The sequence below is a fragment of the Pundamilia nyererei genome, unplaced genomic scaffold (genome assembly GCF_000239375.1).
Source record: "Pundamilia nyererei isolate P.nyererei 1_Seehausen unplaced genomic scaffold, PunNye1.0 scaffold01015, whole genome shotgun sequence".
In the NCBI taxonomy this organism is placed as follows: domain Eukaryota; kingdom Metazoa; phylum Chordata; class Actinopteri; order Cichliformes; family Cichlidae; genus Pundamilia; species Pundamilia nyererei.
The window spans coordinates 38259-43800 of record NW_005188416.1 but is presented as its reverse complement, the minus strand read 5'-3'; the positions used below and the strand labels follow the sequence as shown (position 1 = coordinate 43800).

General features: G+C 40.3%; 1 long non-coding RNA gene across 1 annotated transcript; it reads right to left on the bottom strand.

Annotated features, from left to right (window-relative positions):
- Positions 1-580: 580 nt before the first annotated feature.
- On the bottom strand, positions 581-2630 carry LOC102205057 (uncharacterized). Its single transcript, XR_312498.1, has 2 exons — positions 2113-2630; positions 581-1478 (listed from the first exon to the last, which is right to left on the bottom strand). It is a non-coding gene; the product is annotated as an uncharacterized LOC102205057 (long non-coding RNA).
- Between the last annotated feature and the right edge of the window lie 2912 nt (positions 2631-5542).

Below are 5542 nucleotides of genomic sequence, written 5' to 3'. Positions count from 1 at the left end.
CACATTTAATTAATTATTTAATGGTGTATTTAATTAATTCATTATGGCAGTCCTGGCGTTCCATAGGAGTAGAGTGAATGTTTAAAAAAACAAACACAAAAACAACACAAAAACAAAACATGTGATCACCTTTGGTAAGCCTGCTTAAATTCTCATATTCATGGGATGCAACAGTGTTATAAGAGTTTCTGAAATTAAGATTTCCATATCCTTTGGCCATGGTACTCAGAAGTTTACATTAGTTTGGACAATCTAGGACTGGAAAAATGAGTAAGACAAACACCTAGACCAGTAGTTTTCCCTGTCCTTCTCCACAGAATTTGTATATCTAATCCTAACCTGGAGATTCTACTGACTAAACCAAATCCCAGCGTTATTCCACTTTTGACAACTAGGGTATTCAAAGCACAGGGAATAAATCAGGATTGGACCCTAAATTTAGCTGATTTTAATGAATGTAAATTAAAATGTAGTGCTTGTGTTACCATCTTAGGTTATCCTGGTGACTGTGCAGTTAGCTATATGGGAGTAGGGAGCAGACATGATTAATGGGGAGTCACGGATTACACTACACTTGTGGTTGGCTTTCTATTTGATTTATTCAAAGCAGTTAAGACAATATAAAGTCAAACTATAAAATCATTTACAATCACATCAAACAAAGTTCCAGGATTCAGTGCCATATGATATATTTTTTTCCTCCACATACACTGTATATAAAAAGATGGAGATGGAGGAAACCACCAAGACATTAAGTATTATTTCCAAGAAGCGTGGTGTGTTGAAACTTAGCTGTTTTGAAAATAGATGCAACAAATGAGGGGTGGAGCCCATTGAGGGAACTGAGGGATGCTCCTATGGTAGTGACAAGCCAACTACACGGCTAACACCAAATACTAATATGGTCATTTGATTCTAACACCAGGCTATAAGGCTCATCCTGTACAAGTGTGATGGATTCTGATGTGCTACAAACACACGATTCACTACAAGTTATGCCCCAAAACAATTCCAGCCTTATCTTGAAGTCTTGGCATCTCTTCAAAGAAAGGTCTTAAACCAGTGTTTTGTTGGCTGTGAGCTGTAGAAAGACATTAATTTCTGTTCAGGACTGAGGTTTGATATGACAGGATCATTCCAACAAAAAAAAACCACAGTGATGCATAATTACATGGTAATTAAATACTATAACCCATTTCTGTCAATACATCGCCCAAAATTTTACACACAACATCATTATTATGCTTGAAGCTATCGGCTGTAAAGTACTAATCAAGTCCATAAATGAATCAGGACATTCAGCATAGTGTAAATCATGATTTAAAGTTAATTCATCACTCAGCCACCAAAGCAAAGTTATCAAACTGGGCCAGTTCAAACGAGCGTGTTCCTATGGCAGCCCAGCCAGCCTTTGGGGTCAGTATCACAGCATTCTTCCACAGAGGGTATCCATTCAGTGACCCTGATGCATACTGTCCCTACAGTAAAGAGAAAAACATCTTTACATTTTCAAATCCGTGCAAAAAGATAGACTTTTCATAGGTTAATTCGTAAATTAATGTGGCTGTGACAAGACAGGCATATTGCTGAAATGTTCAGTTACAGTGTGTCAACACAATAACCTACACCAGAAAGGACTGTTCCTGCACAGCTACCAGCAAGCAGGACTGATTACTGCCCCAGTTAACTGTGTCGTCAAGGTTATAATCCTTCACTTTTATTTTGTCTTCATATATGATCACAAACTGTTTACCTTGCCTTTTTTCAGAACAACCTCAAGTGTGACGTCTGTTATTTCTTGATTTTGACATACTGTATTAACACACCTACAAATCTACAAATCACCTAAAAAACAAACAAACCTCCACATAAAATCCAAGTAGGAAAAAGGCAGATTTTTTGCTCTGTCTTGCTAATACATCATCTTAAATCTCTCATGTGATTTAGATGCTGACTCAAAATACTATTGATAATGAGAGTAGCTAATCTGAGTTGATCTAATCTCCACGTCCTAACATGGTTTATTGGATTACAAACTCCTTTAATCATCATAACAGTGGAAGAAGTGAGAGTATAAAGAAACATTAGAAATAGTAAAAAGTGTCTACTTACTTTTACAGTGAGTGACAAGGTGTACCAGCTATGTACCTCAGTACCAGACTGTCCCTCTGCAAGTACAGTCTCGCCAACTGTTGACAAAAGAACAGTGATGAGAGGCACAGAAACAACAAACTGTCCAACTATGGAAATTATGGAGAAACTGTCTACGAAATAAAAGACTAAGTGATGATTTTGGTTTTCAGTTTGGAGTTAAGTGTGATGAACCAATTCAATTCTATTTTATTTATACAGTGCCAAATCTTAACAGCAGTGGCCTCAAGTTTCTTTGTCAGTACTGTCAGTACTCTTGCTGCAGGATTTTGGATCATCTGAAGGCTTTTCGGGGAGTTTTTAGGACATCCTGATAATAATGAATTCTAATGACACTTCCTAAAGAAAGCAGGCATAATGTACATACAATTAGCCTAAGCATAGAGCCCTGTGGAACTCCATAATTAACCTTACTGTATGAAGACGACGACTCCTTAACAGGAAAAATTGGAGTCTACAGGGAGTGCAGAATTATTAGGCAAATGAGTATTTTGTCCACATCATCCTCTTCATGCATGTTGTCTTACTCCAAGCTGTATAGGCTCGAAAGCCTGCTACCAATTAAGCATATTAGGTGATGTGCATCTCTGTAATGAGAAGGGGTGTGGTATAATGACATCAACACCCTATATCAGGTGTGCATAATTATTAGGCAACGTCCTTTCCTTTGGCAAAATGGGTCAAAAGAAGGACTTGACAGGCTCAGAAAAGTCAAAAATAGTGAGATATCTTGCAGAGGGATGCAGCAGTTTCAAAATTGCAAAGCTTCTGAAGCGTGATCATTGAACAATCAAGCGTTTCATTCAAAATAGTCACCAGGGTCGCAAGAAGCGTGTGGAAAAACCAAGGCGCAAAATAACTGCCCATGAACTGAGAAAAGTCAAGCGCGCAGCTGCCAAGATGCCACTTGCCACCAGTTTGGCCATATTTCAGAGCTGCAACATCACTGGAGTGCCCAAAAGCACAAGGTGTGCAATACTCAGAGACATGGCCAAGGTAAGAAAGGCTGAAAGACGACCACCACTGAACAAGACACACAAGCTGAAACGTCAAGACTGGGCCAAGAAATATCTCAAGACTGGTTTTTCTAAGGTTTTATAGACTGATGAAATGAGAGTGAGTCTTGATGGGCCAGATGGATGGGCCCGTGGCTGGATTGGTAAAGGGCAGAGAGCTCCAGCAAGACGCCAGCAAGGTGGAGGTGGAGTACTGGTTTGGGCTGGTATCATCAAAGATGAGCTTGTGGGGCCTTTTCGGGTTAAGGATGGAGTCGAGCTCAACTCCCAGTCCTACTGCCAGTTTCTGGAAGACACCTTCTTCAAGCAGTGGTACAGGAAGAAGTCTGCATCCTTCAAGAAAAACATGATTTTCATGCAGGACAATGCTCCATCACACGCGTCCAAGTACTCCACAGCGTGGCTGGCAAGAAAGGGTATAAAAGAAGAAAAACTAATGACATGGCCTCCTTGTTCACCTGATCTGAACCCCATTGAGAACCTGTGGTCCATCATCAAATGTGAGATTTACGAGGGAAAACAGTACACCTCTCTGAACAGTGTCTGGGAGGCTGTGGTTGCTGCTGCACGCAATGTTGATGGTGAACAGATCAAAACACTGACAGAATCCATGGATGGCAGGCTTTTGAGTGTCCTTGCAAAGAAAGGTGGCTATATTGGTCGCTGATTTGTTTTTGTTTTGTTTTTGAATGTCAGAAATGTATATTTGTGAATGTGGAGATGTTATATTGGTTTCACTGGTAAAAAGAAATAATTGAAATAGGTATATATTTGTTTTTTGTTAAGTTGCCTAATAATTATGCACAGTAATAGTCACCTGCACACACAGATATCCCCCTAAAATAGCTAAAACTAAAAACTACTTCCAAAAACATTCAGCTTTGATATTAATGAGTTTTTTGGGTTCATTGAGAACATGGTTGTTGTTCAAAAATAAAATTATTCCTCAAAAATACAACTTGCCTAATAATTCTGCACTCCCTGTATTAGATGAATGTAATTCAAACCACTGCAGTGCAGTCAGCCATGGAGCTACTCCAGCGCTCGATTAATAAACAGCTAACAACGCACCCGGACTGCGCTGTGACCATGGCAGGAGATTTTAACCATGCAAACCTGAAATCTGTCCTGCCTGGATTCTTTAAAAACTTGAGCTTCCCAACAAGCGAAAACAACACACTTGACTAGGTCTACACCAACATCCCAGATGCTTACAAAGCCACCCCACTGCCTCATCTTGGACTCTCAGACCATCTCTCTCTGTCCCTGATCCCTCCCTTTAAACCTCTAATTCAAAGACAAAATCCATCTGTAAAAACAGTACGAGAGTAGACCATGGAAGCCACCACGGCCCTACAAAATTGTTTTGATAACATGAATTGGAGTGCATTTGCAGAAGGATCAGACTTGGGGGGCCACACATCTGCTGTACTCTCATTCATCAGCTTCTGTAGCGAGAGTGTAACAACAACAAAGACTGTTAAAGTGTTCCCGAACCAGAAGCCATGGCTCAACAGTGAGGTGCGAGCCCTACTAAGAGCATGGGACAGTGCCTTCAAATCAGGAGACCAACAAAGAGGCACGCCAATCTCTGCTTAAACGCATAAAAGAAGCCAAGCGGAAATACAAACAGTGCATCAAGGAACACTTTAACACAAACAATTCCAGCAGGGGATCAAGACACTCACTGGCTACAAGGACAGTCGCACACAAACTCCACGGACATCACCTTACCTGACACCCTAAACCAGTTTTTTGCCCGCTGTGACCAACAAAACAGGGACACCAACACCCATCCTGCTGTTTCAGAGAGGGACGACATGCTTTAACTGCTCTAATAGAATATTATGGGCAATAGTGATGTGTCGTTCGCGAACAAAATGGCTCTTAGAGTCGACTCTTTGAAGTGAACGACGCGAGCCGGCTCCTTATCGCGAGCCGTGGGGTTGTTTTTCTTTCTCTCACCCTCTCTCTCTCTCGCACCTTTTTTCCGCTTCACTCCGCATGCGAGGCTTGTACTTTGTGCTGGGAAGAGGGGGGAGGGGCGGTAGTTACACTTGCAGTAGCACAGGAATAGAGCGGGAGAGAAAGAGAGGTAGGGACAATAACGTCACATTAGAAAGGTATAGTAATCATCCACAACTATTTTCAGTTGCGGATGATAACGGATTCAGAAAGCTTATTCATGCAGGCCCATATGACAGAATATGCAAGCTCTTTTTGTTTTTATATTTTAATTTATATTTAATTGTGTTGTGGTTTGCAGTGTTTTGTGTTGTTTCACTTTAAAATTGTTTAAAAGGAAAAAGCTGAAAATTTAAATTGTTAAAAGTTTAAAATGTAAATAGTTGGTTTTTGTATTATATGATTTCAAA